This window comes from Prionailurus viverrinus, chromosome A2 (assembly GCF_022837055.1).
Source record: "Prionailurus viverrinus isolate Anna chromosome A2, UM_Priviv_1.0, whole genome shotgun sequence".
NCBI classification, from domain to species: domain Eukaryota; kingdom Metazoa; phylum Chordata; class Mammalia; order Carnivora; family Felidae; genus Prionailurus; species Prionailurus viverrinus.
Genome location: NC_062562.1, coordinates 124772350 through 124785214, shown reverse-complemented (window position 1 = coordinate 124785214; position 12865 = coordinate 124772350). Strand labels below are relative to the sequence as shown.

Genomic DNA, 12865 nt, shown 5'->3' with positions numbered 1-12865 from the left:
TAGTTTCTAAATTCATACTTTCCACAAGTATTACATTACAATGAATTAGTAAATTCAAGTCTTTACCATTAAGTTATGTCATGAATGTTATAAAGCCTGTAATTTAGCTTTAAAATAAATCATCATAGACAAGATAATATGATGTAATAAGCAGATAAGTCAGTTTAAGCTACACTCCATAGCAGTATCTCAACATCCTCATTAATGACATTTGGATCCAAATCTTTGTTGTGGGAACTTTTCCTGCATTGTTGAAAGTCTAGCAGCACTCTGAACTGTATAAACTATCTGTGGATGTATAAACACACCCTCCCCTCAGCTATGGCAACCAAAAATGCCTTGAGATACTGCCAAATATCTCCTTAGGGGAAAAATCATCCTAATGGAGAAACACTGCTCTAGATACTGAGTTTGGGCTCAAAACAGCTATCCATCTATAATTGCAAGCAAAGCTCACATGTCAGAAGGGGCTACACTAGCACTTGGGCTATTGGTGTCTCCAGCAATACCAAAGACTTTGTAATTACTATAATGAATTTCAGAAATAGGTTTTGATTGGGGAGATCAAAGGTTTGAAAATCAGCATTATGGGTGTTAGAAAGAGATTCACTGTATCAAACAGTATTGAAATTGTTTGCTATTAACAGTATCAAATACATGAACTGGCTGAATATTTTTGTATTCATACTCTCCTTTGAAAAGTGTATAAGAAGCCAGGAAGGCACTGAGGGGGTATAGTCCAAGGCTTGAGTCTAAATGATCCTGTGTCTTGCCATTGGGATAGATTTCTAGCTATCTGATGCCCATTATGAGGGTAAGTGTATTCTGTCTTGAATTATTGTCTTACCTTTCTAGAAAGGTTGTATTCTAGTGCCTAAAAGATGGAGTTTGAACCTTCACCCAGCCTACAGTAGGCTGTATGAATTGTTCCATACTTATATATGTTTATATAAAAAATTTTTAAGTTTATTTATTTATTTTGAGAGAGAAAGAGCATGAGTGGGGTAGGGGCAGAGGGAGACAGGGAAAGACAATCTCAAGCACTCAGTGCTCTCAGCACAGAGCATCTCAGCACAGAGCCTGATGTGGGGCTTGAGCTCACAAACTGTGATATCGTGACCTGAGCTGAAATCAAGAGTCGGATACTTAACCGACTGAGCCACCCATGTGCCCCATAAACGTTTATTTAATAAATGTCTTTGTGTATGGCAAAATTTGACCGAAGACTTACTTCCATTATAGCCAAGGAGAATGGTTACAGGAAAACAGTTCATTCTTATCCCCTTCAAGCTTTTTGATGTGTATCATTACTTATGAAAAGAATTGAAGATTACCCATGACCAAATTGGCAAAAGTAGTGTGCAATGTCAAGTTAATGCTAAGTGATGGGGATAAATGTGATTTAAGAGCTGCCTGCAAAGAACCAACAACAAGGAAAACAAATATATTAATAAAAACAACAACTGCTGCTTACTGTGTGCCCACTATGTGCCAGGCACAGTCCTGAGAAATCAATGTTTATTATTCCTAAAACTTTCAACAACAATTTAGATAATTATTATTTTTGACTTATGAAGAAAACAAGGTTCAGACAAGTTAAGCAACTTGTTCAAAATCACACAGCAGTGCCCAAATTCAAACCAGGTCTATCTAAAACCTCCAAGGCCCAAGCATTTCCCAACCTGTCATACTGTATCTTTAGATACACACACACATACACACACACACACACACACACACACACACACACACACACACGCTAGATGATAAGTGTTATACAAGACTGTTGGGTTGAGTTAATATAAGAAAAATCTATAAACAAGCCTTCACCACCAACCTGACTTCTTGAGGATGAAGGCCCACAGACTCTTTTGTCCTTATCTTCTTTTTTTTTATGTTATTTTGAGAGAGGGAGAATGCAAGCAGAGGAGTGCTGGAGAGAGAGTGAGAGGGAGAGAATCTCAAGCAGGCCCCAGGCTGTCAGTGCAGAGCCTGATGTGGGGCACAAACTCACAAACCCGTGAATCATGACCTGAGCCGAAACCAAGAGTCAGATGCTTAAATGGACTGAGCCACCCAGGTGCACCCCATTTGTCCTTCTTTTAAATAAATCCACATTTGACTAGTTGAATGTCTTTGGTTCAGAAAAGCACATACAATCCTGAACATCACTCCTATTGTCTTCCATCTGTCTCTGTTACCTGACTGGCCCTGTAGTCATTTGGGTTTATAACCCCTGCAATAATCACAAACTCTGCAAACATGAAACAACCACAATAAGTATGGAAGAGCAGAAATCATCTACATCACAAATGATTAAATCTGAATCTGGGCTCTGGTCCTGTCCCACCACTCACTGGAGTCTGATGCTATGAGAGTCCCTTAATCTCTTTAAACTTTAGTTTTCTCCTCCATAAAAGAGAGGTATTTGCTGTGGAGCTCAAATGAGATGCAGCATATGTGTTTGTCATGACACCTAGCACACAATAAAGCACTCAAGAGAGCTTAACACTATTACTAATTTAGTTTTTGTAACCTAGCTAAATGCCCAGCCAAATTTTTTTAATAAAATAAAACAAAAAACTATTACATTGAATAGCAACCCTTCTCTTTGCCTTTTCATCTCTAGTTTACACAGTCCCATTAATTTCAGCATCTCTTCATGGGACTGTTTTGTCACACAAGTTATATACATTATTTACCAACATGTATAGCATAATTTCCATACCCTACACTCTCAAAGCACCTGTATGTCCCCTTCCATTACATGCATCACATTCAGAATTACTTGTTTGATAATTTTAAGCTATGTGAAGGCAGAAATTGTGTTTTGTCTGGTTTTTTTTTTTTTAAGTAGGCTCCACACCCAGCATGGAGCCCAGTGCCGGGCTTGAGCTCAAGACCCTGAGATCAAGACCTGAGCTGAGATCAAGAGTCACACACGTGACTGATGGAGCCACCCAGGCACCCGTGTGTTTTGTGTTACTACTGTGTTCCCGGTACATAGTACAAGGTCTAACACATAGCAGGGATCAACAAATATCTCTCCAAGTGAACAGAAATAAATGCCATCTGTTATGTCTTGGAAAAGTACCATACTGGCTTAACACTACTATCTGAAGTACAGCTAATACCTAGCATAGCAGTTGTGATGCCCAGCAAATAGCATGTTTCCTTAATTCCATAATGCACTTTGCTTGTTAGGTGCCCTCATATGTACACATTCTAATGATTTTCAAATCATAATGTGTCTTATCTCGGTGTTCATTTAATGTGCTAATTTTACTTTTTATCTTCAAAGGTAATAACATCAATAATGTACCTTAAAATTAACATCTTACAATCTATTAAATATGTTTTTGTTTGGTATTTTGTTTGGAATTATACCTCCCAATGCCAAGGTTCCCAGAGAATCTTGAGGTTCTGGGAATCCAGTTCCCAGAGAATAACTGTTCCAATGGCATTTCCTAGCTGCCCTGTAGGGCACTGTCTCTTCTTCTTTTTTTTCTTTTTAAAGTTTTTCTTTAAATTCCAGTTAACATACTGTATAATACTGGTTTCAGGTGTACAATATAGAGATTCAACCCTTCCATACAATACCTGGTGCTCATAGAACTGTACTCCTTAATCCCAATCACCTATCTAACCTATCCCCCCACCTACCTCCCTCTGGTAACCATCAGTTGGTTCTTTATGGTTGAGTCATGGTTTCACACTCTCTCTCTCTCTCTCTCCCTCTCTCTCTCTCTCTCTCTTTCTCTCCCTCCCCTTTTTTCCCTTTGCTCATTTGTTTTGCTTCTCAAATTCCATATATGAGTGAAATCATATGATATTTGTCTTTCTCTGACTTATTTCAGCTTAGCATAATACTTTCTAGCCCCATCCATCCATGTCATTGTAAATGCAAGATTTCATTCCTTTTATTGGTGAATAATATTCTGGTGTGTGTGTGTGTGTGTGTGTGTGTGTGTGTGTGTGCATGCACGTGTGTGTACATCTTTATTCATTTATCAGCTGACGGACAGTTGGGCCATTTTCATAAAGCCCCCCCCCCCCAGATCCTCCTCTACATTCTCAGTGGAACCTAGTATAGGCCAAGCATGAGTTCTTTCTTATGATCTCCATAACAAACTTTTTCACTCCAGCTTTCATGAAACTGAAGCCCATCTGAAAGGTTTAAAAGACTAACTGTCCACAAGCATGCAGCCAGATTCAAACCCAAACCTGTCTGGTTGCAAAGCCCGTGTTCCTCCTGTTGCTGCAGAATGGAGGTAGAAAATTCACTTCTGCAAATTTTTCACTAGTTTTTAAAAAATTAATTCTGATTTCTTATTATTTCAATGAAAAAAGTCCATTTTGGGAAGGTAATAAAGTACATTTCTTTTCAATAGAGGCTAAGGTTGATTTACCCTAACAAACATTTGTAAGATAGTGACTTTCTTACACTTACCAAAGTAATTTTTAATGACTGTTTTCAAAGTGATCTTGAACTACAAAACTAGCCAAAAGGTAGTAAATATCTATGTACATTTCTAATACAGACTAGAATTACATAAAAAGGAAAAGAATCCACAATCGTTTCAGCCCTGGCATTACTATCCTAATTTAAAGTTTCTCTGTGAAAAAGTACAAATAAAAACAAAAACAAAACAGGCAGAAAGACAAAAGAAAAATAAATTTTTACTTTGAAACAAAAAAAAAAAGTCTACAAGCACAAGTAAATGTGGTATATATTAAAATGAGATCTTTTCCTGAAATGTCCAAGTTTGGATTTGATAGGATGAGAGGTCCCTCTGAACCCAACACCTATCATTTCTTCCCTCTAAGTAGCTGAAATAGACTATATGGGAAGATCGTATCTAACAGGAAAGGTATGAGTTACAAACCAGTTTTAAAAATAACTCACTTTCTAATTTACTTAAATCAAATAGGTGCCACAGTTTAAATCAGAATCCTCCAATAGAGTCCATTTACCAGAAATCTGAATCCATTTTCAGAGAAGAACTTTTCAAAAAGATTACCATCACAGCAGTAACTGATTCACACAGCGACTTTTTGTTTAAATTCTTGGTATTAATATCCAAAAATGTGATAACGAGCTGAATTTGGATAAAATAACAGGTATCACACCAACCATCCAGAGAAGAGATTTTAAATCTGGGGATAGAATGCCATGTTGGCACCTGAGGCACACATGAGTGATGGGAAAGATTACAGTTTAGCTTGTGAACCCTCAGGAAGCAGTTCTTTGTTTCAGCTCTCCAGAGTTTTACCCTGCAGCCATCATTTTAATTCTCCTAAAAGCACCTTAGAAAAGCAGGGTTTAGCAATCCTTAGAAAAAAATATGGTTTGATGATTAAAAAATAATATTATGAAAGATTATACACATTATTAGAAGACTGCTCACCACAAGAGTTCCAGGAGTCAGAAATCCATTCTGGCAGAAGAAAGGGGAAACATAAATGTTGCATGAAAAGAAACTGATATGTGACCCTGGGTGGCTCACCGATTAAGTGGCGGACTTAGCTCAGGTCATGATCTCACAGTTCCTGGGTTCAAGCCCCAAGTCGGGTTCTGTGCTGACAGCTCAGAGCCTAGAGCTGCTTCGGATTCTGTGTCTCCCTCTCTCTCTGCGCTTCCCCCACTTGCACTCTGTCTCCCTCTCCCTCAAAAATAAACATTAAAAAAAGAAAGAAAGAAACGGATAGGGAGGGCATAGGTATAGTTGGCTGGAGGAAGGAGGAGATTTTGAGGCTGGTAGCAGTCTCTCCATAAAATGAGATCATAATCAGCTTTATTTTGATTTTCTATTTTCTTGGAAACTTAGTCACAGTTTTATGATCTATATAGGTGATTTCATGTATAGTTTATAGTCTACCTACCACATCTCTGACACTGATGATTATTTTCCCTGTAATCACCAGGCTATGATACTGGGACATCAAGTTGAGATGTGATATTAAAAAGGACAGGGGCAAGTGAAAGGAGAGCCCTCGCCTCTATCTAACCCTTCTCAGGTTGGACATAAGGTGTTTGTTCCCTAATGGTTGAGAAAAACACAATTTATAAAGGACAAAGACCCAGTCACATCAACTGGCCATTCTGGCCAGAGTTACTAGGAAAAGGGAAACCAAAGTGTGATCATGGGATGAAAGGGAAAAAGAAATGGCCCAGACCACTTCTTCCAGCAGCAAAAATCTGCATAAAGATTGGTTAGTGTGCTACAAAGAACACAGGCCTTCAACTTAATAATTTGATTCCCAGTTTTCCTGTTTCTCCAAATATTCTTAACTAATATACTCCAAACTGAGACCTATTATTCAACTACTTTATAAGGAAAGAATATAAAATCAGTACCTTATCTAGGAAAAAATAGCATCTAGAACAAATTACTGTTTAAGACATGAGGATACCAATGGATTACAATGAATCTTTGGCATATGTCCTTAAAGAGTAAAGATTCTCCAGATTATACAGAGGTAGAGGAGACATTTAATAAGATAAAAGGATTTTCAATATAAAACCATTTTATAGAAATAATTTTTGCCTTCTGTAACACTGGTATTGGCTTTCAATTTCTAAAATCAAACATGTCAATGACTTGAGACATGCACATGATGAAGACATACTCAACTTGTTCACTGGTTAGGACAATGAAGCATGTTTTCTTGGCTGGTAAGAGCACCAGTGAGTATCAGCTCTGGTCTCAAGCAGCTAAGGAGATTTAGAAGGAAAAAAAAAGCTTCCCTGGAGAATTCAGCTTTCCACCTAACTGGCTACCAGGGTCACCTCTGAACAGGCAACTGCTCTGTTGCAGAAACAGAAGTTAGTTGTTGGGATGAGCACTGGGTATTGTATGGAAACCAGTTTGACAATAAATTATATAGAAAACAAAAAAAGAATACTTAAAAGATTTCCTGATTTGGAGTAAAAAAAAAACCAACCAACAGAAGTTAGTGAGATTTTTTCAGCGTCTATAAAAACAACAATGACAACAACAAGACACCTTCTGATTTGGGTTAGGGAAAAGAGCAGGATCTTGGCTTTGTTCCCCAAACCTCACAAATGTGAAACAAACCTACACCTTAAAATCTACACATTTAAAAGTTAGTCAAGGATATCCTGAATATGTGGAAATATGAAATGATACAGTATTGAAGAAATCTGTTCACTTTAAAGAATAAATCTTAACAGAATCATTTCTATGTTCAGCAACTCCCTACATACACAAAACCAGAATCTGATTTAAACAAATTTCATTTCTTGATAGCTTTTTCTCAGAAGCACAGGGATGCAGCCATAGAGGAGACACTCTGCTGGCTCCCTAATTTCCAGCACTTCTTTCCCCATGGGTTCTCAGTGGGGTTGCTCCTGACCCACACAATCATGAGGAGACCCATGTACAGCCCAATTGAATAATATGCATTTGTTCCCGATTGTAAGCTTAAAAACAAGTTAGCCTAGATAATTTAGATTCAGAGAAAAAACGGCTCCAGATTCAACTTTGGCAGGGAGTCCTGAGCTAAAAAATTATGTCCCTGAATTTTGGAGAGGACAAAAACCATTGTGGTTGTTCCCCTACAGAGCTCCCCCATCCCTGAAAGAACACAAAAAAGATAAATTTTCAAAGTTAGGAAATCAGGCTTCAGCTCACCATTGTGTGATCATTAGAATTACACCCAGCTACTCATGAGTCATCAGGCACTGGATTCAATCAGTGAATGAATTCATCTTTTTTCCAGTGGCTATCTCCACTGCAGCAAAGAACTGGCAAGAATGAACAATTGGGGTAAAGTGAGCCAGTGACCTTCTTAAGGTTCACACCTAATCAACTATTTGATTTCAGATCTGAAGGTACCAACTAATTTGACTGTATCTTCCCACTCTTATCAAGGCTGATTATTACCTGCATCCCACCATGTCCACATTAGAATGTGACCCAGAAGAAAAATTCCTCTCAGTAATAGAGAAGTCAATCTGATATTGAAAATCCAAACAGCAGCAAATAAGCAAACAAAAAATTAAAACAAGAAAAAGAAATGTCCACAGTTTCTTTAAGATATTAAGAATCTTTTTTTTAAGTTTACTTATTTTGAGAGAGAGAGAGACATGGAACATGCGAACACCCAGGAAAGCAGGGGTGGGGCAGATAGAAAGAGAGAGAGAGGGAGAATCCCACTCTCAGAGTGCAGAGCCCAGTATGGGGCTCGTACTCAAAACCAAGGGATCATGACCTGAGCCAAAATCAAGAGTCAGATGCTTAACCAACTGAGCCACGAAGGCACACTTAAAACATTAAGCATCCTTTAAAAATGGCTGTGATTCCAAGTTTGTACTGACTAGAGAGAACTCAAATCTGTGGCCCATGTCTGACAATGTAGGAATATTTTATATATATTTTCATCCAGACTGCTTGAGACACATAGAGAAATCTAATTTGATTTAACCTACTTTTTTTTCCCCCAATATTCCTGGGTACTACTGGGCTGCCTCTTCTAATGAACAAGTGCAACTTCTTGCTAAATTTGATTTAAGTGATTCATCCTGGCTGAGCACAATCAAAACAGTCTCAGTTCAGTTCAAATAGTATCAGTAAGATTTAGGTCTCCTTACAAGGCCTTTTTTTCCATATTACCTCAATACTAATGTCAAGTACTTGTTGATCATTTGCTATGTGCCTGATACTATTCCTCAAAAAGATGATTCTTGTATTTAAAAGCTTAAATGTAACACTCTGTAAAAGTTTGAGATCAAACTAACATCTATTAAACCAAGGAAAATATCACACAGGATACTACATTCAGTGGTAAACTTCAAAATATTTCCTGTAATTGATCTTGATGAGTTTAATAAATGAAGGCTGGAGTTGTTAAAAAAGATTCCTTGGAGGTTGAAGATCTTAAATTAGTTCTGTTGAAGAAGATTAGAGGTGATTCCAAGCAAGGTCTGTATGCCAGTGAAGGCAAAGACGTAAGACTGTTTTTGTGGGCTAATGACATCATGTTTTCATAAAGCAATGAAGAAAGCCATGTGGAAAAAAAGGCAATGCTTCATTTTCTGTCTCCATCTCTCTCTCTCTCTGCCCCTCCCCTGCTCGCACACTGTCTCTCTCTCTCTCAAATATAAATAAACATTTAAAAAAATATTAAGGCAAAAGTTATAGAGTAGAAAGTTCTGGAAAATCAATTATGTGAGGACATAACAAATCAAAAAAAGATTTGAGCTTGGTGATTAGAGTGTCCAAAAAGAGTGCCCAGTATTTCCATCTTGGTCGAGGTCGATATTGAAACTAACAACTTCTCTTTATGGAGTACAAAGATTTTTTGTTGAAGGTCAAGAACCAGATTATTTCAAGATAGGCTATCAATTATCAAATATTTCAGTCTGTGTTTAAGCTATTTCCCAGAAGAAAATACAGGTGTTTATTCTTCATGTAGAATTCATGATTTACTCAAGATACGAGATTAAAATGTAAAACTGTCCCTTTTCTTGATTTCTATCTAGAATCTTGCTTACTAATCCACCTTTAGAATGGAGATAAATAACACAATTTTATCTAAGGGAAATGAATAAATCCCATTCCAGAACAGCCCAGAAACAGAAATGGTAAAGTGTGTATGGCCCAAACAACAAAAGGGTATTATCCTCTGAAAGCCATTGAAGCACTAATGCTTTGAATCCCAACATTTCTGCTGAAGTCTATAGAACCTGGAAAGATAAAGGTTTAATACCATATAATTTCAACTAAACTGGAAATAGTGTGGTTTCTAACATAGTTTCAACAGACAAATTTAAGGCTGACTAACTCTTAAATTGAAAGAAACGTATTCTACAATTAGTAATTAGGAGAGGGAAAAGACCAGTATAATTAGAAGCTCTAAAACCTACTACTAAACATAATGTTATTTCCAGGATATTTTTGTCTCAATTATACAATTGTGTTTTCTATTTTCAGCTACCCTTCATGGCATCTCACCTATGTTATCAGTTAAACTTAAAAAATAGGCCACCACAGCTTTTAGAAATAGAGCCCCTCTCCTTTTTTTAAAATCTGGATTGAAAAAGAAAAGAGAGTTACAACCAAAAGACCAATCACAATGGTTTACATGAGTATCAGTGACGGACTTTTTTCTTCCCAACCAAGGCAACATGGTAGTCAACCAACAGGGAAACCCTCTCCTTTCCACTTAGTAAGCACCTCAGCATAACCAGAAATTCCTCTATTTCCCAAACTCTTACTTCCTCAGTCTCTAAAATGAGTACAAACCATACTTGTCCATTTTCTTCAGGAATATATGAGAATTGAGAAGACAGTTGGTTTTTTCAAGACTGTTGAATTCTGAGATACAAAAATCACAATTTAGCCACCAGCCTCTTGCTTATACTCTAATTTCTGCTTTACTTGAATTCACTCACAGCTACTCTTCCAGCTGCCGCTTCATGAATTTACATACTAGCTCAGGATATTGACATTAATAAGCCAATGTTCAAATGAAAAGTGTCCCAATTCACAGGATGCACATCCCTCCCAAGTTTGCTATTAGTGATGCTAACTGCCTCAAAACCTCAACATCGTATTTAACTCACAAGCCTTCCTTTATCCACTTAAATATGGAGAAAAACCCCACGTACTTTCAGTTCCACCTTCAAAGTATCTCCCTATATATATTTCCTACTCTCCACTCCTTCTCAAATCACCTCTAATTCACTGAAGCAGACTTCATCTAACCTGAAAAAGAGGAGAAAAGATCACTCAAACTATGCTAGAGACAGCACTTATTAATATTTCAGGAAATACCTTTTCAGACAATTCTTTCTGAAACTAGCCACACACATACAGATATGTATACAAGTTTACATGAATGCAATCATATTTTAGATGATTTGCTTATCTTATGCAACATTATACAATAAATATCACACCACATAATTTAATTCTAAAATATCATTTTATGTACTTGTATTTCCTAACTGATCTATTCTTACCATCCTTCTGTAAAAAAGAAATACTTGTGGAAGTTATAGGTCTTGCCCATGCTATGAAGTAATTTAATCACAATATTCAAAGTCTTCCCAATCTTGCCAGTGTTTATCTTACCTAATCTTAATATATGCTACTCTCCTATATCAGCCTTTTTATCAAAAAAAATTTGGTACACTCATCATTTCCCAAATATCTTATCTCCACTAACATACATTAACTTGCATTCTTCCTTCAGCCTATAAATCCTTCTTAATCTCCTCTTCAACGTGTGCCTTTCCCTCAAGATTAAATACAAGTTTTGCCTTCATGTATACATTCATGACTCATTCACTCACATATATTTACTCTGTATTATGCCCCATTGCGAAAGATTCAGAGTTGAACAACACCTACACCAGCCCTCCCCCTTAGCAATTTAGCCACTAATAATCAAGACAACTACACAAGTAATAACACAAAAAAATGACAGACATTAGGTCAAGATGCATGACAAAGACCTATGGGGTTGCTCTGTGAAACTTTGACAAGGCATCCCAGCCCATGGTGTCTCCTTCCAGAGCAGAATTCCTCTGTCATTTGTTTATTACTATGCTATTCATTTTGAAACTTACTCTATGCTCTCCTACGATGTAATTTACCTTTGGGGTACATGATCTTCTTCTGTATTTAAACAATTAGGTTCTTTACAAATAAAGAACTTACTGTATCCTTCTTTTGTGCTCCTAGAAATCAGTATAGAGCCTTGCACAAAATAAGCAATAGTGTATTGTTACTGTCACTGCTAACACTAAGAAATAAGAATTTGCCTATGACTAGAAATTACATGCTTCTAATAATTCAGAAGAATTTTTATCATTTATAGCTATTCCTCATATTTCTAAGTTGTTTCTAGAGTTTAGAGTTTAGGTAACTCTCTACCCATGAAAACAATGCTCTGACTCTTCTTCCTTTCAGTCATATGGGGCTAAAAGCCAACAAGCTTGGAACCCAAGGGTCTGACGTTCTTTTTTTTTAATTTAATTTTTCATTTTTTAAAATTTACATCCAAATTAGTTAGCATATAGTGCAAAAATGATTTCAGGAGTAGATTCCTTAGTGCCCCTTACCAGTTTAGCCAATCCCCCTCCCACAACCCCTCCAGTAGCCCTCTGTTTGTTCTCCATATTCATGAGTCTCATGTTTTGTCTCCCTCCTTGTTTTTATATTCTTTATGTTTCCCTTCCCTTATGTTCATCTATTTTGTCTCTTAAAGTCCTCATATGAGTGAAGTCATATGATTTTTGTCTTTCTCTGACTAATTTCACTTAGCATAATACCTCCAGCTCCATCCACGTAGTTGCAAATGGCAAGATTTCATTCTTTTTGGCTGCCGAGTAATACTCCATTGTATATATTTACCACATCTTTATCCATTCATCCATCGATGGACATTGGGCTCTTTCCAAACTTTGCCTATTTTGATACTGCTGCTATAAACATTGGGGTGCATGTGTCCCTTCAAAACAGCACACCTGTACCCCATGGATAAATGCCTGGTAGTAAAATTGCTGAGTGATAGGGTAGTTCTGTTTTTAGTTTTTTGAAGAACCTCCATACTGCTTTCCAGAGTGGCTGCACCAGCTTGCATTCCCACCAACAATGCAAAAGAGATCCTCTTTATACGCATCCTCGCCAACATCTGTTGTTGCCTGAGTTGTTAATGTTAGCCATTCTGACAGGTGTGAGGTGGTATCTCATGGTGGTTTTGATTTGTATTTCCCTGATGATGAGTGATGTTGGGCATTTTTTCATGTGTCGGTTGGCCATATGGATGTCTTCTTTGGAAAAGTGTCTATTCATGTCTTTTGCCCATTTCTTCACTGTGTTATTTGTTTTTTGGG

At 37.2% G+C, this 12865-nt stretch overlaps 1 protein-coding gene and 1 pseudogene across 9 annotated transcripts in view; one reads left to right on the top strand and one right to left on the bottom strand.

Moving 5' to 3' along the window:
• BBS9 (Bardet-Biedl syndrome 9) overlaps window positions 1-12865 on the bottom strand; it is a 458993-nt gene that overhangs the window by 103394 nt on the left and 342734 nt on the right. The window lies entirely within an intron of this gene.
• Window positions 8855-12865, top strand: part of LOC125161132 (uncharacterized) — an 89421-nt pseudogene continuing 85410 nt past the window's right edge.